We start from the raw sequence: 27,970 nt of genomic DNA on the forward strand, positions 1-27,970 counted from the left end.
AATTTAGTTTTTCACTATTGTAAGGCTATCTGTTCCCATAGGATAGAATGGGGAGTTTGCTTATAACATCTTGCAAGCATAACTGCACCTGGGAACCAGATGGGAAAATAAAGTTTAGTATGCCTGAACCCAGAATGTTAAAATGCATCTTTTAGTGAGGGTGATTTTTACATTCTGTGTTTGAAAATACCACTTTTAAAAAGTATGTATTTTCTTGCTTAGCCATCCAGTGTCCCTCTCTAGGATGTGTATTGACTGCCTGGCTTTGGAGTGACAAGGACTGGGGATGTGAGTTGGCTACAAAGAGTCTGGATGAGTCAGCGCTAAGCTGATAGGCCTGGTCTGAATTTGGAGTGGTGGGAGGAGTAGCACCTGCACCTGAATAGGGCTGTGCCTGCCTTCCACAATGATGGCTCCACCCCCTGTGGTGTGTCTGGAGCCAGGGCTCACACTGACAATGGAGGTTGTTGTGCACTTGCAAAGTGTCCCCCAGAACTGGTTTGAACGGGAGTTCAGAGCCCTGGGCCAGGACACAACAAAAAGATTTACTGTCTAAAAAGAGGGGCCCAGACCCCAGACTTTTAGATCATCTCTGGAATCCAAGAGGACCCTTTACCAAGGAGAAGAGCTCGAGAGACTGAGGAGAAGTACTGCCCCTTTTCTGTGTGCTGTGTGGGGTTGGCCTGCAGTTGCGGTTTTTGCCAAGCAAAGGAGAAGAACTTTGCTGTGTGCTGTGTACCCTGCTTGAAGGAGATCTCCAAGGGCCTGTGTGTGCTGGCCTCCTCTTCTGAAGTCTCAGGGACACAAAGACTTCACCCACAGCTCCCCTAAACTCTGCTGGTGTGAGTTCTGACCTGCCAGGAGGTTCCTGTACCAGTATTTGACCTCTGGAGGGTGTTGCTGCTGTTTGGGAGCTGGAAGGGAGAAGGAACTTGAAGAACTACAAAAACGACTCATCGCTCTTCGTGCGGCTGTTCTTTTACACGCATCTCCATGGCGCAAGAAGAATTTTCACGCATTGCCGCGCTGCCACGAAAACCGACGCAAGGCCTGTCGCTGCTGCAAGAATCGATGCATCGAAGGGTCGCCGCTGAAGAAAACGACGTAGCGGCACTCGCCGTCGCCGCATCGATTACCAACGCATCTCGGATTTCCACGTATCGCACCTGTGGACCGGAACCGTCACGAAGATTCGATACATCACTTCCACCTACAGGCAGGATTCAATGCATCACTTCTGCGTGTGGCAGAACTGTTGCATCGCCTCCCGGAGGTCTCAGGAACTGACAAATCTCTTTGTTTTCGACGCTTTTTCACTCTGCGGCTGTTTGGCCTTGTGAATTTTGACGCAACTACTGGTACTTTGTGTAAAAGTCAAGCATCCGTACTTTTCCATGGTACAAGTTCTTGATACCTTTTGAAAGTCATATTTTTAACTGTGTATGTTGGATTTTTGTCGTTTTGGTCTTGATAAGTTTAGATAAAGATATTTAATTTCTCTAAACTGGTGTGGTGTCCATTTGTGGTGTTTTCACTATGTTACTGTGAGTGCTGCTACAAATACTTTACACATTGCCTTTGGGATAAGCCTGTCTGCTCGTGCCAAGCTACCAAGAGGGTGAGCAGGGGTTATCTAAAGTGGGTATCCCCCTTACCCTGAGTAGAAGCAAGGGTCCCTATTTGGACAACTGTACCTACCTCTGCTAACTAGAGACCCCCATTTTTAACAATGACCAACTAGGACACAGAAAAGACACACTTAATTTTGCATTTTCCACTAGTTGATTAATACTGCAGTCTGTAGGTCTGTCCAAACCTCAGTGTCGTTTACAGAATATTAAGTATGAGGTGCCAAGGATAATCAGGTGGGATAGGGAAGCAATGTCCTGATTTATCAAACCTGGATTTGTGAGAGTCAGCCTTACCAGTAGTAGTTACCACCAGCCGTGCTTTGAACTCCACTGTGCAAGTCTCAGATGCTGGACAGGCTCTGTGAGTGTCAGGGCACTGGAAGTAAGGAGGAAGCAGCAGCATGTGCTTTCCACCTATGTTCTTCTGCTTCTTGATTCTATCTTGATGTGGCTTGTAGCCTGTCCTGACTAATGACCAGCCTACCATGGGTGTGGATTGTTCTCCCGAGATAACTTTGCTCCCTCTCCGATTAGTAGAGCCATTGACCACAGGTCCAATGAGAACCAACCTTTGTCTACTAGACAGAGTTAGACACAATAGTTTGGAGAGAACAGAAAGAGAGTGGGTTGCTATAAATGTTTAAGATCAGTGTTCAGATTAATCAATATCAACTGATTTGCAGGTCATAGGTACCTTTTTTAGGGTGGTAATATCCTGCTGGTTCCATAAATTGTTACCTAGTTAGACATTAATGGCGTGTCCATTTTGGATTAGGAGGGATTTTTAAATATGAAAAACTCGCCAATACAATAATTCTTCCAGCTCTCCTCCAACTGCTTCAACCATCAATGCAGGCATCATTCATACTTCATGTTCTCCCACATGCTGCCTCCTACCAGAACCGCGGTGCACTGTGAGTTCCATTAACATCTGCCTGAAAGTAATTTGTGAAAAGGGATTTGCATCTGGGCGCACCGTTAGGTCTGACAGCAAGTGCACAGTTGGCTGTCCATCTTACATGCTGTCACTGATATCAAAGCTGCAGTGCGGATCCACCCACCTAGAACAAGGCAAGTTTTGCTTTCCACCAAGTTTACAAATGTCACCTTGATCTTAGACAAAACAATAGGCTATGCTCCAATTGTCCAGTGCAGTTTTCTCCATAAACCCACAATAAATACAGCATTGTAAGCAAAAATTAATGAAATTAGACGACTGATTAACAGTCACTTTAGAGTCAACAGCCCACCTCAGGGTTCTTTTACAGACCATCATATTATTATAAGTGATTTCTATAGCTGTTGTCTGGAATATCAAACAGTTTATGAGGACTGGTTCAACTACTTAATACACAGTGCCATCACTCTAGGAATTACTACGACTGTGCCCCGTGCTCTGTTGGTCAGCAGCAGACTAAAATTGACATCCTCCAATACTGAAAATGAATAAATGCAAGATATTGCTAAATAGAAAATTCAGTTATGGGGTCTTAGCTCGAGCAACCCTGTTACCCAAACCTGTCTTAAAATGAAATGCCTTCTAGTAAGTGACAACATTTTCGAAGAGAAACAAACCCTCCCACCACTCCTGGGCCAGGACAGAAGAGACTCAGGCCCCTCTTTTAATGTTGGGTGGACCGCCACCAACAGGCCATCGGTGGCGGTCCGCCCGACATCCAGGTCATCGGTCCGATCACAGGATTACAATACCGGTGGTCGAAGCAATGATGACAGGGACAAGACAGCTGCTTCCGACAGGCTCAAGGAGACCGTCAGGGCAGTGTTCGGACTCTAAACCCAACAATGGAGGTGGTGCCTGCACTGGCACCGCCGTAGTGATTAGAATGTCCCTTTCGACTGCTTTTTCATGGCGGTCCTACTGCCATGAAAAGGGAGATGGACTTTGGGGCCTCAGGCAGGGCCCCCGTGGGCCACTGCTAAGTGGCCAGGGTGGCACATGTGGTGCCCCCCCACACAACTATGCACCGTTTGAAAGGCACCACATGGTGCCTTATACACGGCGCATGGATGTTCATAAAGTGCCTTTTTCTACTGCAGCTGGTGCTGCAGCCCTTTACCGGGCTGCGGCTAAAATTCACAGAAGGCATTTAGTAATAGTAAACTTAGTTAACTACTACTAAATGCCTTCTGTGAATACCAAAAGTAGTAAGTTTAACCAAAAGTAGTAAGTGCATTCTGTGAATACCAAAAATAGTACGTGCCTTCTGTGAATACCAATAGTAGTACGTTTAGGATTTTGTCTCAGATTAGTTCTGTGAATCAGGCCCATAAAAGGCTACCAGACGTCAATTCAGACAACATTATTTTGGTTATACATCAGTATGCGTTCTTTGTAATCCTTGACATGATGAGGTGGAGGCATCTGACCCAGATGAATGTCACCCAAGAAGTTGTATCTATGTCATTAATCTAGCAACCTAACAATATGACAGTTCTTCGAAAGATAAGGACTGTTGACATCTGCGTTGTAAGACTGACATGGCAATGATTTTGCACTAACCAGGAAATATGGCTCAATCGTCTAAGTTGAGGAAGATGGAGGCCTCCATGGACCAAGATGGAGTCAGGGCCTACATAAAATGGAATCGAACATTAGGGGCAAAATTTACTATTTCCACTCCAGTCTCCACAGCAGTAGGGAAAGTGTTCAACTGCGAAGACATTAATTTTACTATTCTTACTGCAATCTAAGCAAGAGTAGGCAAAATACTCACTTTAAACACAGTCCATATATGAGTGACCTCATCAATGTAGAAAAAATAATAAACTCTTAATAAAAAAATGAATTAACATAAAATATAGATATCTCTCTTTAAAAAGCTAAAAACAATTCATCAGTTTACATAATTACTATTAAAAAAAGATTATCAATTATTAAATAATTGTTATCCATTAACTTCCCATCCTGTACTCCTACAAACCTAGCAGTCTGCACTTAAAATAGAACCAAAAATATAACTACTACATAACTTACATATTTAAAATAAATTGAATTAATAACTAATTAATTGCTAATTAATTATTTCTGAATTAACTTAGCACCCTATACCACTACCAATCCTGCATCCCACAACTTAAATGTACCTCAAATAAATAAGTATAGCACAATTTACATAACTGATAATCAACTTACCAATTCATATTTATTTGTTAATCTATTATTACTTAATTAACTTTCCACCCCATACCCCTACAACCCCAGCAGCAAACACCTAAAAACATAACAGAAATATATAATTACACTATTTACAAAATTAATAATCAATTAAATAACTATTAATAAAAATTGTTAATTATTACATAAATAACTTCCCACCCCATACCTCTACAAACCTAGCACCCTGCATCTAAAATATAAATAAAGTAAATCAGTATCATATAATTTACATAATTAATATCTATCACACAGCTAAGAAAAATTATTAATTAATAAATAATTAGTTTTTGCTTCATTAACTTTCCGCCCTATATATTACTATGGACAATTAAATTAAAAATCCTAAATCACTTAAAATTACTGACTACATTTCATAAATATCATAACAATGAAACAATAGTTATGATGTTTATGAAACAATAGTGAGGAGGGGAACATGGCGGGCAGCTAATCGGCAGGTCGCGAGTCGTCCGCTCTCCCGTCCTCTGTTCTTGGTACCGACTAAGGCCAATGCGGAATGCTTACCTAGTGTGTCTGACTGAGGGACTGATGCCGCCGCATCCTGGTCTGTGACTTTGTCGTTCCGGAGCCTGGTTCTTCGCGTGCTTCGTGTCCCGCTCGGGCCGGGAGGCATCAGCTGTTTTGAGGCCCCGCCCGCCCGTTCTCTCTCCTTGTGGCTGTTTGGGGCTGCCTCCTGCGGGGGTAATACCGACGCATCCTGATTTGCGGCTTTGCCGCCCTGGAGCCTGTGTTTTCGTCTACTTCATGTTCCGCTCGTGTCGGGCGGCTTCAGCTGTTTCTGCGGCCCGTTCTCTCTGGTTGGTCTGATGCTGCCTTCCGTATCTGGGATTGATTGTTCCTGCCTGGGGTTCATTCCTCTGCCGCCGGAGTCGCTGGAGCTAGTGGTTTCGGGGCTTCGGGGCTGAAGCTGCTGAGGTTTTGGGAAGGAAGAGTCGAATTTCTCTTAGCCAGGTAAAAGAGACTGTGGTGGTAGCCTGAATGTGTGCAAGACTTACATTTCCCCTCTTCAGGGCAGCAGGGGCACTATCGCAAAGCAGACGTGCGCAGTGTTATAACCGAGCACAGTTTGCTAGCTGCTTTACACTAGGAGCGCTAGGTGTGCTATGTATATCCCCTGAAAAGCTGCCCCAAATATACAGAGATTGCGGCAGAGGAGAAACTCATTCCGGGAACTGTTTGTATAGGGCTCAATCTTCATATAAACAGCGCAAGCCTTATATTATATTTTCTGACGTGGCTAAAATAGGTAATGAGGATATTTGCTACATCATGGAGGTAGACAAGTTGCAGCCTGAGCAGCCTGAGCAGGACCCAGCTTTATCGGGAGGGAGAAGGCAACAGCCGAATAAAGGGGTAGAGAACCAAACCCCATCAAACAGACGCCCAGTACTGCCACTTCTCAGGGAAGGAGGTACAAATTAAGATCGCAAAACTTTCTTGGGATAGAGCCCCTTGTACAAAAGCCAGCACAGGCAATACAGTATATACAGCCTACGCAGCCTCCTCTGCCCACGGAAGCCTTAATAAGTGGCCATAAGAGTAAAAAGCCGGTCTCTAGGACAGGGAAGCCAGCTCTCGTGAAAGGCAGGAAGAGAGATAAAATCCAACCTCTTACAAAAATAACACCCTCTTTAAAGGCCTACTTTATGTCTAATCCACAGGGAAAAAGGGACCTAAGCAAGGGGACCCCAGTGGTAGACTCGGCTTTAGTTCTCAATCCTGTCATCCCTCTATCAAATAGATACTCCGTACTAGATAAGATTAATGGTACAGCCCCTACCACTATGGAAGATAGACATGAAAACCGAACTGTCTTCAGGGATGCGATGGTGGAAGACACAGAACGCAATTTGGAAGGCCGGAGGCAGAGTGTAGAAGGGGTCGAGTTAAGTCCTGCTATTGACTCAATACAAGGGATGCTGAGACAGATATCTGCAGAGATGAGCACCCAATTCTCAACCTCGGAGGTTAATCAGAGGAGGATACAGGATACATGCAGCAGCCTAGAAGAGAACTTAGATGCACTAACACAAAGACTGGAGGCATTGGAAAATAAGGTGGAAGAACTTGGTCAGGAGGTCAAGGATAATGCTCACAAAGTGCTCAGGCTAAAAGAGAGAGAGCGGGATGTCGATGAGAGGCTGGAGAGACTTGAAAATGTATCTAGAAGAAACAACATAGGAGTACTAGATTTAAAAGAAGGACTGGAAGGGGACAATCTGAAAGCATATGTTATAGATATTCTTGTTAAAGCATTTCCCCAAATTGCCTCAGCACCAATAAGGGAGAAAGAAATACAGCGCATTCATAGAGACCCCTTTAGGCTAAACCCTGCAAGAAAGAAGCCAAGGAAGATCTTAATATGCATCCAATCCTACCCTCTAAAAGAGCAGCTATTAGGGACAGCCCTTAAACTTAAGTCTATTGAGGTTAATGACATCTCCTTTAACATTAGGTCTGACATCTCTAGGGTAACGAAAGATAGGAGATGGGAATTAGGGAAGCGGATGGATGCATTAAGAGAGTAGGGGGCTTAGGTGCAGCTGAGATTTCCAGCCTTCTTGAAGGTTCTCTGGGCTAATAAGATGTTTAATTTTAGGTTCCCGGAAGAAGTAGACACATTTCTAGAACAGGCTAAAACTAGAAATTAAGTTAAAGGTTAAGGGATGTTTGGTACCATATACACCTTTATATCTCACTTTTCTTTCTTTGTGGGAGACGGGAGAGCTACGACTCATAGGGCAATACTTATTGCCATGGTTAGACAGGGAAGGTTCCATGGGGTGGGTGTACCAGCAAATAGGGGGAAGGGATGTTGTGGGGGGGTTTACACATGTGTTGGTGGGCAGTATTGGGAAAAAATAAAAAAATAATAAAATTGTTAAACCTTTCTGATATAATAACTCTCAGTAGCCTTAGCAGGGGAGGTGACCAGGACAAAGATAGTGATGATGGATAGACCTCTACAGGGATCGAGACGGGACTTGGGTTTTTTATGCTGGAATGTCAACGGGCTGAGAATTAAGAGAAGACAGCGTCTGATCCTTCAATATCTAAAAAATAGTTCAGCTTCAATCTGTTTGATTCAGGAAACTCATCTTTTACAATCAGAGTGCAGGGCATTATTCGGTAAGGAAAGATGGGTAGACAAATTTATTGCTTCAGACCAACAGTGCTGTTCGAAAGGGGCAGCCATTATTTTGAAACCAAATTCGGGGATTGAACTTATCAGATCTCAGGTAGACACAATGGGGCGCTGGGTCATAGCCAAAATAAAATCTCAGTTGTCTAAATACACTATAGTTAGTTACTATGGCCCGAATGAGGATGATACAGGTCCACTAAATAATCTTTGTTTTGCCCTGGCTGACTTTGATTCCCCACTTATATTGGGTGGAGATTTTAATGTCCTTATGGATAATGGGCTGGACAGATCCTCCTTTCGGAAACATATTGCGGCTCCTCGTGTCAAAGCCTATCTTAGGACTACTCTAAAAAATGTAAATTTATGTGACGTATGGCGGAAAAAAAATGGTGAGGTGAGAGAGTACTCCTTTTTTAGTAAAAAGAATTCACACTTTTCTAGGCTAGATTATATATTTATGGAACGTTCTGAGGTGGACAAAGTAAGCCACATAGAGTATATGCCTATTCATATTTCTGATCACGGGGCAATAGTCTTCAATTTGGAGCTCCCTCAAAAATCTCCTGTGAAGAGATGGACTCTAAATAGGAGATTTCTACTGCAGCCTTCCACCCCTGATCTCTTGAAATCCAAAACCGCCTGTTTCTTACAAGACAATCTCGGATCAACCTCCCTGCATAATGTTTGGGATACTTATAAAGCCTGGTTGAGGGGAACTCTAAAGGGGGCGGTAGCGGTCTGGTCTAGGGCAGAGAAGACTGAGTTGGCCGGCGTAGAGTCACAAATAAAAAAAATAGAGGTAGAGCTTAAGTTGAGGAATACAACTGCTACAGTGAGAGAAGATCTAGTAAGGAGACTCGAGGAAGTACAGTTGAATTTTAGGCTTAAATCTGAGGAGATCATACTTCAAAAATGGGAAGCGAGTAAGATGTTTGACTTTAAGCAGGGGGAGAACTGTGGTAAACTCTTGGCGATAAAGAGTTGAACTGATAGATCCTATAACTACATCAGTAGGATAAAATTTCATGCACATATCATTGAGGATAAAGATGTGATAGAACAGTCTTTTGTGCAGTTCTTTCAGGAGCTATATCAAGAAGATTCTTATACAGTGGAAGAACACAAAGACTGCTGGCTTACTGAGAAATTACTCCCGAAAATATCAGAGGATAGTCAGAACTTCCTAAAGTCTAAAATAACTGGAAGTGAGATTTTGGCGGTATTAGATAAATCTAAGAGGGGAAAGGCCCCCGGTCCAGATTCAATCCCAATTGAAGTCTACTCCATATTAAGAGATCAGATTATTCCAGTTTGGTTGAATCTATTTAATTATATTCTAGGTGGTCTTTCCCCCCTGCCAGATTCTTGGAATGGAGCACTCATATCTCTCATTTTAAAACCAGGGAAGGATCCGACTCAATGCCAGTCAAATCGGCCGATTTCCTTATTAAATACTGATTATAAAGTATTTGCAGGGATATTGAATAACCGCTTGTCAAAAATTATAGGTCCCATTATACATCAAGACCAGAAGGGTTTTATTCCTGGTCGGCAGATGTCAGAACTGGTATATACTCTAATTGGGGCAGCTGATTTGGCAGTGTCACAGAATATGCCTTTTTCCATCATCACTGTGGATGCTGCCAAAGCTTTTGACCGTGAAAATTGGCACTTTTTAGATAGGGTTTTGAAGGTTTTTGGACTCTGGGATGAGTTCAGGGATGTACTCAAGAAAATTTACAGGTCACCTTATGCCCAGATACTAGTTAATGGAAGCCGTTCCCCAATTGTTAAAATAAGTAGAGGAACGAGGCAGGGTTGTCCTCTGTCACCTATTTTGTTTGACCTATATATTGAGCCCCTTGCCCAAAGTCTCCGTCAGAACCAGAAGATAACCCCCTTTTCTATAAATGAATTTGAGAGGAAAGTCGCCCTTTATGCAGATGACTTGGTGTTAATGTCCCCTAATTTCACTACTGCACTCCCGGAGCTTATGGCTGAAGCACAGGCGTTTGGGAAACTTTCAGGGTATGAAGTGAATGAAGATAAGACGGAGGTTATGGCATGGAATATCCCAGATCATGAGAGCAAGTCGGTCAGGGAGCTTAGATACTTAGGAATTACAATTACCCACGACCTGGAGAAACTCCCAAGAACAAATCTAGATAGGGTTTCTAAAGAGGTCGACGTCTTGTTGAAAAGGTGGCAGAGTATACCTCTCTCACACTATGGAAGGGTGAACCTCATATAAATGTCCATAGTTCCAAAATGTACCTACCTGTTTAATAATATCCCTTTAGCATTTGCAAAAGCGGATCTGCTTAAAATCCAGGGCAAGATTTCGTCTTTTATATGGGCAAGCAAGAGGGTCCGTCTATCCTGGAAGAAACTAAGACGTAAACTGAAGCAAGGAGGTATAGGTTTACCTGACCTACAACTCTATTGCTGGGCCTACCAGTTAAAGAACTGTAGGATGCTACTGCTCTCCCCAGACAAGTCACTAATAGGGAGTATGTTTTCCGCCATGTTAATGGGCATAGACGCATTCGGATTTATGTATAAATTCGGCTCTTCTAAATTCTTCAAAAAAAGTGCGTTTGAAGGCTTTACAAATGGCGGCAAAGCTATCGTGATTGTCTCGGCCTCTCATATTATAGTGAGTGGGCCCCTGTGTGGGGATCCCCAGGAACTCCGGAGTGCCTCCTAGATGCTTTAGCTCGTCCTTTGTTTGAGGCTGGTGGCATGTCTTGGAAGGATATTGTCCTAAACAATGAATGCTTCTCATGGGAGTATTGGAATTCCATCACTAGAGGCACTTTATCCAGGTTTAAATACTATCAGATTGCTTCCTGGTACAAGAATCAATCCTGACCGCCCTTTGAGGAGTGTCAGATGGAAAGTGACCTACAAGATGTGGCTCCCAGGAAAAAGGAGGTGGCACTTTGGCACGGGTATCTCCTAGCCGCAGCCGACAGGAAGATCGACAACCCAACGGGAGTCTGGGAGAACTACTTGCCGAGAGAGGAGTTAGATCAATTATGGCAAGTATCAATAGATACTCTTTATTCGACTGTCAAATCTGCTCCACTCAGAAAGAACCATTTTTTACAATCCACAGGCTATATTGGTCCCCCCTGAAAATTTCAAGAATGATAGGCGGGGGAGAAGCAAGATGCATTAGGTGTGGCTCCCTGAATGCGGATGATGTTCATATATTTGCCTCCTGCCCTAAGATACAGGAATATTGGAAAAACGTGGGTAAGAGTATTTCGAAGGTGCTTGGTTCAGATGTAGAGGTAAGCCCATCTCTTATACTTTTTGGGATAACCCTTGAACCTGGGGGGAGGCAAGACATGAACGTACTGCAATATAAGCTGGTGTTTTATATGATCCTTCTGGCCAGGAGAGAGATATGTAAACTTTGGCGTCAGATGGCCCCACCGTCTTGGAATGCCTGGTGGAATTCAGTTACTTATTTTAGAGCTCTGGATCAAAGGGTGAACATCTATAGAGGTAGGCCTGCTACGGGGTTATTTTGGAATCTGCTGGATGGAAATACAATGGATAGTAGATTAGAGTAGGTTAAGGTTAAATTCCAATGATTAAAACCTCTTGGTCAGCTCATGATGTGTACTTTGGGCGGTCCCCATGGAAGAAACAACAGCTGAGACTGAAACCACCAAGTCATCAGCATTAGTGGTGGATCAGGTCGAGAGGTTGCTATGGCTACGGAGGTTATATGAGGAAAAAAAGAAGAAAAAAAAACAATGAAACAATAGTAAAATAAAATTAATATATGAACTGAACATAATAAAATAATTTAAAAAAAACATTTTTACAGCTATAATATTGAAAAAGATATTAAAAACAATGATATTCTTCAAAATAATATTACTTACCTAAAAATCTATATAGTTGATGAAGATATTTTTGCATCAGGATCTTTTTGTGTTACAATATTTTTTTCAGATATTGGTGTATCTCGATATTTACAACTTGATATTGTGTCCAAACACCAGGTAGAAAGTTATAAAGTGATGAGAGATCAAAGGATCCAAATAGTTTATAATGAAGTAAAAGTTCTTTATTTATGTGAATGAAAAACTCATCCATAGATGAAGGACATAAAGCAATGTAGGCCAACTGTGCTTCACAAGTTTTAATATTACAATTAGTTGCTTGCAGAAGGCCATGATATTCTCACGATAAGCCATTTTTTTCTCAGATACGTTTAAAGTATCAAAAAGTCTAACCATGCATTGATTCTGATGTTCAAATTAACACCTGTCGGTTGAGCTCATAGTACTGAAATGTTGTGTTGGGTCCTAAATTTTCCGTTTCCGGATGGTAGGTAACTTCCCCGACTGACAAGAAGCATGATAAACCCACTGCATTTTCAAATTTGGGGGTAAGCCAACAAAGAATTTATGACCAAATACAACATTTCAGTGCTATGAGTTCAACCGACAGGTAATATTTTGTGCATGAGAATGGAGGCATTTTTAGAATTGTTGATACTTGATAACCTGTTGAGGTTACTAATTGTGACATTCAAAGTCACGAAACATGAATGGGCCAACATTGCTTTATGATGCTTTATCTATGGGTGAGTTTCAATGACTTTAAATAAAGAGAATGTATTTCAATGAAGTTTATCTGGATTCTTTGATCTCTCAATGTGTTATAACTTCAACCATCCCTCAATTTATCCCTCATCATAGCCTATTTTCCACAGACAGACCTTGAGCCATGACTGGACCAGGGCTTATTGTCGCTTGTTTTTCTTTTTCTTATAAAAAAAAGTTTGGCCATGTGCTGGTTTTGTATGGAGCAGGTCCCTTCCCGGTGAGTGAATGAGGGAGAGGAGAAAATGAGGTCTCTCTAACCATTAGGGTTCGCTTGGGTCCTGCTGAAGCTGGCACAGCTATCCATTATTCCTGCTTGATTTTATGCCTATTGTGAAGTGGTCAAAAGTACATTCTGTCATAGGATTTGCAGACACGAAGAAAGGCTCACTGACCCCAGCACAGCTACAGACGTCTGTGAACCTTAGCTTCGGGTCTACAAACCCGCACAGCTTTTTGGGCCTTAGCTGGACCTCTCGAAGGCTCAGTGTACCCGGTACTGGGTCAACAGGCTTGTGAAAGGTCCAGCAAGACCCCAGGAGTCCGTGTGGATGTGCAAAACCAAACAGTCGTCTGCAAATCCCCGCCACCCCCAACAAAGGAGGTAAATATCCACTTGCTTCCCAAAGGCTCTGCACAGTAGGGCTTGGGCACAGAAAATGGCCAAAGGCCAGGTCCTGCAGCCCACCCCTGCTGCACATGGCCTCAAGATGCTCTGTTCATTGTGTGCAGCCTCTATACAAGAGTTCTGGCTGTGTACAGCAAGGACTAGGTGTCCACAGAGGGTTGGGTGAAAGCCCTGAACCAAACTCCACTGCACCCGCTTGAGGGTAAGATGCAGCAGGATTTGCCCATCAAAGGAGGATACCAACTCTTGCTGCATTAAGTCAAAATCCATGCACAGCAGGGCTAGACTACCGTTGGGCAGAGGACAAGGGAATTATTTCTGAGCAACAGAATGGCTCTAGATCTGGATTAGGCAGTGTAGAGCACTGTCTCAATTCAGTTTAAGTTGAAAAGTATAGTGTTGTAATTAAAGTTTCGTTGCATTTGGCTTTTATGGCCCTCAGTTCAGCATTTAATCAGTTTAATAGGCTGAAACTGTGGTCCATTCTTGCCAATATAAGCGGTGACTCAGGTCACCTTCTTCCAAAACCTCGGCAATTGCTTAAACTTTAAAGTCCATTATAAAACAAGGGTGATTGTACTGAGACATATAAACTGGCCACAGGTGTTAGACAAGGGTGTGTGTTATCCCCCAAATTATTATTTTTATATATAAATGATCTAGAATCTTATTAACAAGAGGGTACAAGGGCTTTCCACGCACTGGCAATCGTTTAATACTGATTTGTTAATACGCAGAAGATGCATTTCTATTGGCAAGGAGAGCAAATGCTTTAAAAGCATTAGTTGATGACTTTGTAACTTATGTGGACAACTTTGACCTTATTACCAATTTTACTTAGACTTTTAATATGGTTACTGGCTCAAAATCTGTCAAATCAAGAAGTTTTTACATAAAAGGTCATCAATTAGAAAAGGTTGAGGCCTTCGCATATTGAGGTGTGGTCAAAAATGAGGATATTTTGTGCACTCCTTTTCATGTGTAATAAATTTTGCACATAAACTTGGTAAGAAGTACATCCTGTATATGTTGCTCCATATATTGATATAAATGTATTTCTGTTGCCTGTTACGGGGTGGACATCTGTGGATATATTAATCCTGGCCCCCTGAAAATTGAAGAAAATACATTTTGTCAAAGTCTTTTTGTTCCCGTCGAACAAACTAGCCGACACTTTTCCTGCCATGAAGAGCTTTGAATTTCTTATCCTGTAGATATAATCCAACTCTTGCTTCTTCTTTTGCAAATTTCTATCTGGTCTAACATTTGTATCAGCTTAAACAGACTGTTCATTTATTACGTGTGGAGAACCATATCATGTCAAAATGGCTATCTTATGTTAAGTTTATTGGTGCTCAAGTGGGTGGACTGAAAATTTTGAGATTTCAGAAAACATCACAAAAAGGATAAGTTATGGGCAAACACTTTCTTTTTAATCAACATAGAGCCCAGGATAGAGAATTTCCTGAGTTGTCTAAACTGTCTATTAAGGCATACATTATAGTTACTACTACTTTTATGATGTAACCTTATCTTTATAACATACATGAAGCCTGGGATTGTCATTTGCCAACCTGCTTTATGATTGGTCTTCTCCAATATCATTGATCATTCCCTATGGATACAAGGACACAAGATAGCATTTGAGTCTGCCCTTGTGATAATGTGTTCTCGCAATGCACAATGCACATGTTTGTGTGTATATTTTATACTCTTCCGCAAAAGAAGTTCCTTGTACCTAGTCCTAAAAATAAAACTTTTGCACAATGTAGGCCAGCACTTCTTTATTTACAGATTCCTACATCACCCCTGGTATGTTTTACTGCTAGTCGTTATTTGTCAGCTACTCTCAAGAGTCGTAAATGTCTTGACATGTAAAATTGTAATAATTTAAATATTTTATCTGCTTTCAATGCTTCTATGCTTTTTTTTAACCAAATAAAGAGGCAATTAATGCCCATGGAGGGTTGGGTGCAGCTTCCCAAGGACTTCTGGCCAATCGTTCTGAATATAATGGGGAAAAAAAGGAATTCTGAAAGCTAAAAAAAACAAGTTTTCAGTGAAGGTACAAATTAATTTGGTAATAATACCCTAATGTATATATATTTTTTTAAAACAGAAAGTCACTTAAAAGAAACATTGTTAAGTACTGTTATGGTTGTGAATTGAAAGTAAAAAAACATTGAAATTCAGAAGTCAAGTTAGCTTAGCAATTTATAATTAGCACAATAACCACCAAACAAACCACAACTTGGACCTCGAATGCAGTGTTTATGACCTCACAATATTTACACAAGTAAGTGACAACACCTGTAAGCCCATTGTAATTCAATAACAGCATATACTTAAAGCACTAAACGACACTTGAATCATAGTTTCGCCTTTAATAAACTTAAGGGTGGGGGCATGGTTTGACGCCCAAGCAAGATGGCGGCTGCTCCGTGAGCTCCGGCGCGGTGGCACAAGTTGGTGATTGCTCTTCATGGGCCCCGCAACCCTTACTTCTCCCAAAGTGCGGCACCATGGAGATGAACCACCCGACGACCCCCTGGTAGAGCTGGCAGCACTCCAGCACCAACGAAATCAAGGTATTTCATCTTTTCTGCTGTCTCCTCAACCGCGGCCACCACTTTGTAATGCGGCCGCTTCAACTTCTCACCACCCAGCATGGAAGTGACGCGCCACATGTCTTGCTTGCTTCCAGCATCATTGTGGGCTCTCACCAACATTTTGTAGCCTATTTTAGTGCACCGCTTGTTGAGCTCCTTCCACTACAAAGCGCATTACTGCTAATGGCATAATCTTTCCACACTTCAGAAATGATCGTTACTCTCCCATTTTTGTAGGTGCGGTCGCTACGTCTTTTGCCTCGGTAGCGCTGAGATCATGTGCCTCAGCTTTTCTACTGTTAAACCTTCCACAGGATGATAACCTCTCTCCTCAGTGTGTTCTGACCCTATATACAGACAACAGAATGTTTTTATGCCACCATGAGGAACTTTTTCTTTATAATTTTGCCTGCCATTAGACCCTAATCAGCACTTTTGACCACACCTTCTCTTTTTGCAGACCTCTACTTTTGACGCCCTTGTCTTTATTACTTGAATAGAAGTGGGTCTATTTTCACGTTAAGTGTCCTCAAACATAGAGGACATCCTCTGCGTTGGTTCTTCCCCAACGGACTATGCCCTAACTACTTCTGCAAGTTCTCTGTTCCTACTCAGAACCTTGACGTCCGTTCGCTACTACTTTTGAATCTTTCACATTAGGAAATCTACATTTCTCTCAATTTTCTCCTCACACAGTCTATGGCGAGGCTAAAGAGATTAAATTCCTCTGCTTCAGCTCCCACATGCAGATTTGTCAAAAACTCTACAGTCTTCACGAAGTTTTGCAATGGAGTTTGCCTCCCCTTCTCAACCAAAGGTTGGTGCACCCACACCCGTGTCATCACTGGTGCCAAATCTGGCTACTCCTGCCAAAGCTAATCTTAAGCGCCTCAAAAAAGACTCTCCCTCTCCTGCAAAATCACCACCTCCTGCCTCGCTAGATGTGTTATTGGAAGAAATATGTGCCTTAAAACCCTTTATGGAAGAGACTAATTCTAAACTTCAATTTTTGACAGACAGGTGGTCCCAATTAGACAAAAGAATCACAAGTTTCCTCTCTGCAGAAACATGTTGAAGATTTAGAAAATAGAAATCAAATAAATAACTTACATATCTATGGCTTGCCAGAAAACATAGAGCGCGTGGACCCTCTCACCTTCTTCAAAGACTTTCTACCTAAAGTGTTGGGTCTACCTGAAGATACTACCTTCAACATTCAACGTGCACATATGTTAGGACATCAACATATTGACACTTCTGGCCCTCATCGTCCAAGAGGCGTCATTCTATATTTCCTGGAATAAATGGATCTTCTTTAAGTTCTCTCAGCTTCTAAAAAATCACCTCGTATCTCTTGGTTGGTTAGGTCATACATTGTTCTTTTCACAGGACTATGCTAAGAGTACTGCAGATCGATGCAGGGATTTCTAAATATGAGACCGGATCTTCGTGCTCTTGGTGCTAGATATTACCTTTTCCATCCCTGCTTGTTTAAAGTCATGGACAGAAACAAGACAACCTCCTACAAAGACATTGTTAAGCTGAAGAGTTTTCTTAATGCATGTGGGGATGAAGCTATGGACACCGCTGGTGCTTCAACTTCTCATTTTTGATTAAGCATATGATTTTATATTAATGCTGTTGTTATCTCCTTTACCTACACTTTTAAATACTCAGTCATTTCTCTTAAGCCATTTCTGTTTTGAGTTGTCCTGGCTATATCATGAATGTTGTTCTCAAGTCTTTTTCTTTTTTGTTTTTTTGTTGTTGTCCAGCATATACTGTGACTGTTATGTAATTTCTTAATGTGGTCCGATATTTGTTCTGGATTTAATACTTTTGTTATCTCTTATGTTTATATTTTTGTGTACTCAGTGCTTCTCCTTAAGCTGGCCTAGTTTTTTCTTTTCCTGATATAGGGTGACTGTGATGTTATTATTTCATAATTTAACCTTATCTATTTCCTCCCACAGGTACCCCTGTTGTATGTCTCTCCCGTTGTCTCGCACCTTACCTTATCCAGTCGCCCTTGTGCCCCTTTCCCTGAGCTCTGGATGCACCGTTCTTCCATGTGGTTTTACCCCCCCTCCTCATTCTTGGACTTTCATAGGTATGTGTTTTTTCTTTTGTGTTAGTCTTGTTCTCTCATTCTTTGCCTTTCTTCATCTATTTACATTTCCTTCCTTTTATCTTTAGGTATCTTACTTATTTACTTGCTCTTTCTCTAATTCTCCACTTTTAACTCTCTTCCTTTTTTTCTTCTACATTATCCATCATTAAATTTTGCCTTCCTTACATGATGTTGTGGTTTTTTCTATATCAAGTTTGTATTCTGTCTGGTCTGGTTCAATTTGTTCTTTCAATAGTTATTCTATGTCATTGAATATTGTTACTTGGAATGTTCGAGGTTTACATTCACCAATCAAAAGGCAACGTGTTTGATTGCACTAATAAAGATTGAAAGCAGATATAGCAATGATTCAGGAATCACACCTCACAGAATCTGAATCCTTAAAGTTAAAGAGAGATTGGGTTGGAGACGTTTTCATCTTTCCGGGGGGTTGGTAAGCTTAATGGTGTTATTAAGTTATATCACAAATCTCTTCATGTTAAGCTTAAATCTCAGGAAAATGACGATGTAGGTCGATGGTTATGCACAGAATTATTAATTGGGAAGGTTCCACTCTCTTTATTTAATATTTATGCACCAACCATGGGCGATTCCCTTTTTGGGTCGCACCTTGAAAAAAAATTGATGCAATGGTCTAATGCTAACCTCATTTTAGCATGTGATTGCAATCAAATTATTGACACTTTCATAGACCGTAACTCCTTGACTACCTTTGTTTCTTCTAAAGCTCATAAATCATTTTTACATTCCTTCCAATACAGACACTTGATGGAGGCATGGAGACTATGTAACCCCTATCTGAGAGAGTATACTTACTTTTCTCCAGTACATCAGACACAATCACGCATTGCCTATTTTTTTGTTTCTCATAACATCTCTCAATCCATACAATCTGCAGACATTGGTTCTATACTGATTTATGACCATGCCCATTTTTATTTCATTAGATATACCTAACAAACCTTCTGCCCCCAGACGTTGGCGATTTAATAACTCATTGCTACTTGATTCTGCTTTTACCTCATCTTTTTCCTCTTTTTTTGAAGAATATTTCCGTTTTAACGAATCAGACAATATGGAATGCTTTTAAAGCTGTAGCCCGTGATTTTATAATAAACTATATTTTCAAGAAACAACATGCTGCTCGCAAAAATGCCACAGACCTTTTTGCAAAGATAAAGAGTTTGGAACATTACCTGCTTGTATAGGAGGCTGAGCCGGGCGACACTTCTTCCACTGACTCTGCTCCAACAAAAATGGGAAGAGGATCTAGAGGACCCTATAGAGGAAAAGGTGTGGGGTGAACTAACGGAGAGGGTCAGTAGGATCACCAGGAATGCTAGATTCCAACTAGTAAACTTGTATGTATTCCATAAGGCGTATCTCACCCGAGGGCGCCTCAACAAGTATTTCAACATGACAACGGCAGCTTGTCCCAGATGGTGGGAGGTAGGTGCGGAGTTCTTGCATATGTTCTGGGACTGCCCGGCGATAGGGAATTTCTGGTGGGAGGTGACGGACATGCTAGCAAAAATTACTGAAAAAGAAGTGCATAAGACCCCAGGACACTGCTTACTACATACCTTTCCACATACTTCCAAGAACTAGGTTGCAGGACTTGGGATTAATATTAGCAAACGGGATATTACGAGTCATTGGAAGGCAAGAGGAGGGCCTAATATAGGCAGATGGAGGAGAGAGTTTGAGCGCTGGGCAGGCTATGAGGGAACAACACACCTACGGGACGCTAGGCGTAATGGAAGTGAGAAGATGTTAGAAGCAGCTAGGACTTGGGAAGCTCTGATAATGCACCTTAAGCAACTCAATGACATGTCAGACGAGGGACACCGGGAGGTATCGCAGGATGATGGTTCGTGAAATATGTTGGTGTGAATGCATTGGGGAGAGGGAATGATGTGGAGTCGTCGATCAGCGGAAGGCATAAAGGGGCCGTTGAGTCCACGTTGATCGGTTGACCGTCCCTGGAGAGTGGCCCGGAGCAGATTCTCTGTGCATAATGATCCAAGACACGCGAGGGGGAGGGATAGAGTGGGTGGGAGTTGCCAATTGGCGAAGGTGGGGAGTTCAGATCATTATTATTGCACCAAGTAATGACATGCGATGTAGAGCTATTTGACACTGCAACTCTTGAGGACACGTTGAGCGAATATAGATATCAATGTAGCAGTAACAGGATGTATATGTATCTAGAGCGTAGACTGTTTATGTAATGATTGTACGATGCTAGTGCACATTTTATAAAAGCTTAATAAAGTTTGTTTACAAAAAAAATAAAGAGATTGGAACATTCCTACTATGCTACTAAATCGAAAGAGTGTTTGGCGGAACTTATAGCTACCAAACTTAAATTCAATAAGGAGTCCACCGCGAATGCTTCTTTGTATTTACTCAAATCCAGTGCAAAATTTGATGGTGGCCAAAACAAATCTGGTAAATTATTGGCAAACTACCTTAAAGTTAAAAAACACAAATTTAAACATTGAGTCGATACTTGACGACCACCAAATGCCCAAATATAAGGACTCTTTACAAGAATTGTACTCTTATTACAAATCTTTAAATACACCAGAAGTTTCACCTACAAATGATTCCATTTCGGATTATCTTTCTTCCATTGAAAAAACCTTTGATACCCATTGTAATTTTGATTTATTGGACCTCGATGTTTCATTGAAAGAATAACATACTGCATTACTCACACTTAAAAAATATAAAGCCTCAGGCCCGGACGGCTATACGGTCAAATTTTTCTTATATTTTTCCCAGCTACTCCTTCCTAAATTACACAAACTTCTACTCTCCTTTTTGCAAGTGGATTCTTCTTCTGGCTCCTTTTTGGATGCCCTAATCTGCCTCATTCCCATACAGGATAAAGATCCACGTTTCTGTAAAAATTACAGACCAATTTCATTAGTGAATATTGATAATAAAGAAACATTTAAATACTTTAGAACCTTTTGTATCCAAGATTCGCCAGAACCCAGTTGTTTTTGGTTTTATCTATGATAAGACGCATATTAAGTCGGCAGCTTATGCAGATGATATTTTATTATTTATCTCGAATCCACAATCCTCCCTTCCTGCGCTCCTCCTTGAAACAACGGCTTGCTTACTCCTTTGTCTCTGGCTATAAACTCAACAATGACAAATGTGAAATTTTACCCCTGTCTAAATTTACCTTTAAAGAAGATTTTAAAATAACTAAGTTTAAATGGTGCACCCAATATACAAAATATCTAGATATATACTTCTCTGCATCAATCAAATCGTCCATTTCTATTAATCTAGATAAATGCTCTTTAAAAATTAATTCTCTGATAGACAAAGGGCACCCTTTATACCTTTCTTGGTGGGGAAGATTAGATACAATAAAGATGATGTTAGCCCCGATTGTTCTTTTTAAAAATTTCTAGCGGCCTTACCTCAGAGTTTTAAAAAAAATTAACTCCCTATTATCATCTTTTCTTTGGACTGATAAAAAGCCTCGTATTTCATTGTCAAAACTTATTCGCCCTAAATCAGAGGGCGGTGTCAATTTTCCCGATTTTCCTACCTACCATAAAACTTTCACTTTGCGTCAATCATCCCGTTAGCTAAGAGGATCTTCTTTGGATTCTCCTCTTTGTGTTAGACTTGAACATTCATATCTCACTCCCTTTTCTTTTCAAGAATATTTATCATTTACTCGGAAACCTCAAAAATGATCTACTCCTATTGTTAAGCACACAAATAAATTATTGGATATACTCAGATTAGATGAGGGCTCCGGAGTGGCCTTGGTCCAGGAGGGTGCGGATGGCATCTGTGGCGGCGAGTAGGGCGGTCTCGGTGCTGTGGTTGCTTCGGAATCCGGATTAGGACAGGTCGAGGATGGCGTTCTCTTTGATGAATCGTGGCAACTCCCTGTTGACTGTTTCCTCTGTAACTTTGGCTGCGAAGGGGAGGAGCGAGATGGGCCGGTAGTTCTTGAGGTCGGTGGGGTCCGCTTTGGGCTATTTGAGCTGGGGCCTGACTTCTGCGTGTTTCCAGTCATCTGTGAAGGTGCCTGTTCTGAAGGTGGTGTTGATGGTGCGTTGCAGTTCGGGTGTGATGGCGGCCGCGGCTCTGTGGTAGATGTAAGGGGGCAGGGGTCAGTGGGGCCCCCTATTTATCATCCTGAAATACCAGAGGTAAGGGGTCAGCATAATGTTGTTACTAGACCAGAGGCAGCGGCCAGTTTCCAAGAACAATGGGTTTATACTCCATGGAAAAGAAGTGAAGTGTTGTCTCTTAAGACTCAGTTACCTGATCCTAGGAAGAATCCAACTGCTTAGTATGAAGAATTGACTGAAGCTTCCTCTTCAACAGTGATGACACTTGCTGATATTGAAATGTTCTTTGGCTTACTCATTCCGGTGGATATTTGGAAGCAAGTATACACACAGGATCATGCCGCGGAATTGGGTGGTACCTGCAATCAGATAAAAGTATGGGATCAGGAACGGAAGCCAGGTGATAAGCCTAGACAAGAGATACTTGCTTTGCCCGGCCGTATCATTATGTATATGCGTTCTCTTATCCCTCCAAGAAAAGTTGATTGGGACAAGTTATCGGCTTGCCGTCAAAAGAAAGATGAGAGTGTGTCAGATTTTTTCACTCGGTTTGAAGGTGTGTTTCTAGACTATAGTGAACAGGATTTGTCAATCGAAGATGGCGTTTGACTGTTTGTTAACAGATTTGTTTCCAATTTGCTTCATGAGATTGCGACCCGATTGCAGGCTTCGACATCTCTTGTTAGAATAAAAATTTCTTAGCCGTGTTGTGTATATATTGTTCTGCATAAGTTAGCATTTGCGGCACCATTTTATGTTTGGCCGCCATTTGGACCCATGAGCGAAACTAATCTCTCTCTGCTTCTGCGAGAAGCAGCTTTGGTTATTTTCCTTTTCTTCCAAGGTTGGGCCCTGCTGTACTAATGAATACACTGTTCTTATTAGCGCATACCTTTCCCACTAGATAGAGGCCTGCTCCCACTAGTCCAGCGATGGGCACAGGCAGAACGACCTTGGCATAGAGATAGTGTTTGCCAGATAACAGGATCAAAACTTATCCTTCTGTACCTCCTTTGTGTAGCTGCCTCCATCTGGAAATTTCTAGTCTGGGAATGCCTTCATTGGTTCTGAATCGTAAATAATGTACTACTATGTTTTCTGATGTCAGTCCCTCTGCAGAAATCCATAGAGGCTGGGCAGACTGGCCTCCGCTCAAGTGTACCTGAATAAATATGCTTGGTTTGTATTCTCTACTGTCTGACTGACTCTTCATCTGCATGGAAGGTTGAGAGGTGGTCATGAGTGACCCGGGTGGCCCTAATCAGGTCACGTCCTTCACTCTGGCCTTAATTCCACATTTGCTCTCTACTTAGTTGAACATGATTCGTATGGAAAACTTAAATAAAATACTCTAAAAGAGGGGCAGGTTATCAAGAAGACTGGCAGTTGACACCTATGGTGACGTAGCACTCTTTGTTTTGACTCGTCCTCTTCAACATCCCCAATGGGCCGTACAGCATAGCTGCCCCCTACGCCGGATGTACTTCTTACACTCTATGGTCACTAAAATCCCTTAGCAAAACATACTTGCCCTGTGTGCAATCTGTACAACATTTCAGCAGCCGACGAGGCTTCAATCATAAAGCGCTGCTGTTTCTCTTGCTTCGCAGTTTGTTGGCGCAGGTGTCATAAGACAGTGAGTCTGACTGTGCTGCCATATCATTTTCTTCTTTCCCATCCCTCTCTTTCCTTCGTGTCCCCTCCCAGCCCCTATTTAATTCTTTGGGCTCTATTCCTTCGATTTCAAGCTTCCAATTCACTCTCTTCTTTTTCTCATCTTTCCCCCTTGCAATGTCCCTTGATGTTCCCATTCGCTGCCCCTCTCACTCCTTCCTTTTATTGGCTCCCAGCACCTCTCATATGTCTTCCCATTCCCCTCTTGAATTTCCCTTCCACTCTCTTCCCTCAGCTCACCCTTACTTCTCACCCCTTCCCATCTCTCCTTCTCTCCTAGAGTCCCTGCTTTCACGGTCAGTTGACTGCTTCTGGTCTCGCTTCATCCCCTCTCCCCTGATAACGTGCATTTCTGCCCATTTCAAAGTTCCCAGCATGCCACATGACAATCCTCTCTTTGAAGGTTCTCTCCATGCTGGAAGCCCCATAGACGGGGGCTGGAGGTGGACTACATTCTCTTATTTCACAGCGGATTGTACATCACACTAAAACGTTCCAGTGGATGATGAGCCAAAGACGGACCTTATCTGGCCAGCAGCAGCTAGGTGGCAGGACCACTGCACCCTCCTCCTCTGAGGCAGCCTCCACCCTCCAACTAGCTCCCAGCTCTGACCTTGTGTCTCTCGCAGACTACATTCAGACATGATGCAATTCTACTCCCTCCCCAGTTATCCATGTAATCGTGGATTATTATTAAGTGCTCCCTCACTCCTCCCACTGTTCGCTCCTGTGGTCAACTAACGCCCCCACTCAAACACCTTTCCCTGTTGGGCAGGGTGACGGAGCAGCCCCATCTTCGTGCGTGGCCCACCCATTGCAATACATACTCTATTGCAACTTCGGCCAGGGGGTGCCGTCTCACAGCCCTCACCCTTAAGCAATGTTAGAGAACAAAAAGCTGGCAGAAGCCCGGCTCTCCAAGCTGGACTAGCATGCTGCACGGAGGCAGGAAACCTCACTCTGCACTCGTTACAACCAGTGCTTTCAACACCAAGGAATAACAAGCATTTGCAATGCAATAGATCTCGCATTTACGAGGGTTTGAGCTATTGGCATTGTAAATGACAATGCCTTTTATTTATGTGTTGATTTTTAAAACATAAATAAAAGTCATTTAACAATGCCATTAGCTTAAACTCTCGCGAATGCGAGACCTATTGCATTTCAAATGCTTGTTTAGAATATCCATATAACGTACACTTCGAACAGTATCCCACGTAGGTACTTATCTACGACAAGAACACTTTCCAAAAGAGACTGGTTTTCTTGTCTGCATTTTGTCACTGAAGCTTTTCCTTGATAGCATGTTGTGGACGGGGCTTTGGGTGCCAGAGGCAATAGGGGCGCAGGTGTCTTTGTACTCCGCCTTGGCAGCCAACATTCATAATAACCAACATTCATAATACGTGGGTGGGGCTGGGGCCGGGATGTCTGAACTCCCGGCTGCCCCTGTCTCTTTAAACTCAGCCTGTGCAAATGACAGCTGGAGCGTGAGGGGAGCTTTGTGTTGTATTTAGGTCTGATCTGAGGGAGAGGGGGCTCCAGGGGTGTCATCATGATGGAAGCTTTGCGTTGTATTTACGCCTGATTTGGGGGGGGGGGAGGCATTTATCAGACAATCCCAAATGAGGCCCCGGAGGGAGGGGGGGGCTATGAGCCTCAAGTGGAAGATATTCGAGGATGGCTAGCTTCAGAGAGCAGGGCGTCTAGAGAGGGCCCCATCCCTTGCTGTTGTTGCTGACCCATTCCCAGGGCTGCTGCCTTTCATTCACTGACAAAACTTTCAGTGGGCGGTGCATCTTTCTGTCAGTGAGGAGGAATAATTGTTATTCCTAAAGCAGTGTACTCGGGTTAATTCCTTCCCTTGGCACGCCGCTTGTCTCTACCGGGGCAGGTCGTGCCCCTGTGGGTTGCATTGCAGAGCGCTGCAGCGGCTGTCGCCTTTCGATCCTCTGGTGGCAGGAGTGCGCACAGCGGGGCCGCGCTCAAGCACGCTTGGTGGCGGCGACGCGGTCTCAGCGCGACAGAAGCGTGCACTGTCCCGGCAGTACTACCCTCGCATGGAAGCGCTGACGCTGCAAGGGGACCCCGGGAACCACCGGAGACGTGGGGGTTCCCTTCTACCACCAGAGCCTCCGAAGAAGAACAGCGCCTGATCCGCCACCGCCGAGCGAGGATTAATTATGGTGTGTGCCATGAAAGCCTTAATTATTATTTCTTATTCAAGTTTTATTATTATGAGTAGTAGTAGTTGTAGAGAGTCATCACACTTAAAGCACTGCCTCTATGTCCCTCCTAATGAACAAGAATCGTTTGCCTGACCCCAGCATGGACGCCTCTGGGCATGCCATTGGGCACGCGCAGTCTTAGGGGAGGACGGGTGCAGCCGGCTCGCAGTGATGTTTTTGTAGAGGCGGTGCTACAGTTGCAGGTAGCCACTAGCCAGTGACGTCTCTGGAGGCGGGTCCACGCGCAGGGTACTGTAAACCGAAGTGTTTTCAACATGGCGGCGGCGTGCGGGTTTGGTAAGTTAAACAGAGATTCCTAGGGGGAAGTGGGGGCGATTCCTGCCAGTGGCCAGGAGTACCGTGAGGGAGCTTGAAGTCCACGTCTGGACAGTTCTAGACTGCGGGCCGCCTGAGCTGTGAGGCAAACCTGTGGATCTCTGCGACTACTAAGTTGCATATATCGGAATGCTTCATTAACATAGTATAGTCTATCGTCCCAGAATTCCCGATGATAGATAAACAATCGCTAACTTTTAGTAGTCAATGGTTCGCTGGTTAGACATTTAACAAGCTGTCTTCGTGGAGCCGACGGAGGGAATCGAAAGTGAAAGTGCATGAGGCTACTGAGGACGGAAGGGGGACAGGAGATGTGCACACCGCATAGCCGTACGTGCGCGTACACAGGCTTCAATCCACCAAAAGCCCTGTGCGTGCCCATCTCCTGTCCCACTTCCGAGGCAAGTCAGCAACAATAGATCTCGCTGGCGACAGCGCTCTCGCGCTGCGTTCGTCAGGCGAGACCTAAAAACGACTGTCCATATTCATTTTGTTTTTTGCCACACCCCACAGCTTTTCCTCCTCCAGCTAGTTTCCATACTGTGGTTTGCTCTCTCCTGCCACACTCAGATGTGGACTTATTTACAAGGAGTTTTAGCCGCCTGTGCATCACTTTTTTATTTACGCACCGGTAGCGCTTTCAGTGCTCCAAATTTACAAAGTAATGCATCTAGGCAGATGCGTTACTTTTCATCGCGCTGCGTCGGTTTGTTCCGGTGCCTGAATGGGCTGCATTAATCATATGCAAGTTAGGCGTACCCTTCTATTTTCAGTTGTAAACTGATGCTGTGGTATTTATGAGTTTAAGGGAAAGTAATGCAGCATCTGCAATGTGTCAAAATTCCTACCCCTCAGAAACCAGGCGTAGGAATGATGCAATGCCTGTAGAATACGTTTTTGACCAGCTGAATTCACTTAAAACACTGTAATTAGTCAATACATCACATCTCGTCAACTAGCAATATGCCTACACATGCATCAATCATGTTATTGGACCCCTTGAGCAACATGCGATAGAGGAAAGTACACCAACACAAGGTAAGTAACACAGGACCTGTCACTCTACATCTCTTTACTTATATGTATCCACTCACATTACTGTTTGACTCAACACATCACACATAGTTAGGTATCTTACACATGAGTGGACTATGCCCACTGAAATGTAACACACAACCTTACTTCATACTTGTATGCTTTACATCCAGGACCTATGGAATGGTCTCTAAGGTGACTTTACCACCATTACACTCTTCACAATATTGCTGACGCATAGGGCCATTTGCGTCAGTTAGAAACTACGCCTGTCCTCTGTTTGGGATGCATAGCTTCAGTTGAACTTGTCGTAAGCCCAAATTCTGCCACTCGTCACTTTTCTAACTACTGTGTCACTTTCAACTGCGCATCCCTCCTCACCAATGCGTCACTTTTTTTGACTCATGTTTGTTCGTAAATATGGTTCATCCTTGGCGTTAAAAAAATGTCCTAACGCTGCACAAGTGTTTCTGACGCCTTACTACATTGTGGCAGCGATGCGTCAGTTCTTGGAAATGAGGCCCAGATGGTGTTAGCCCCAACCCCCTCCTCATGCTGTCCTTTCTTTTCATTGCTCCCTAACTGAAAGTAAAGAAAATAAGTGCGATATGACGCAG

The 27,970-nt window shown here is 43.0% G+C and overlaps 1 protein-coding gene across 8 annotated transcripts in view; it reads right to left on the bottom strand.

Annotated features, from left to right (window-relative positions):
• STXBP5L (syntaxin binding protein 5L) overlaps positions 1-27,970 on the bottom strand; it is a 1,956,595-nt gene that overhangs the window by 823,337 nt on the left and 1,105,288 nt on the right. The gene's annotated exons all lie outside the window — the stretch shown is intronic.

The sequence above is a fragment of the Triturus cristatus genome, chromosome 8 (genome assembly GCF_964204655.1).
Source record: "Triturus cristatus chromosome 8, aTriCri1.1, whole genome shotgun sequence".
NCBI lineage: Eukaryota > Metazoa > Chordata > Amphibia > Caudata > Salamandridae > Triturus > Triturus cristatus.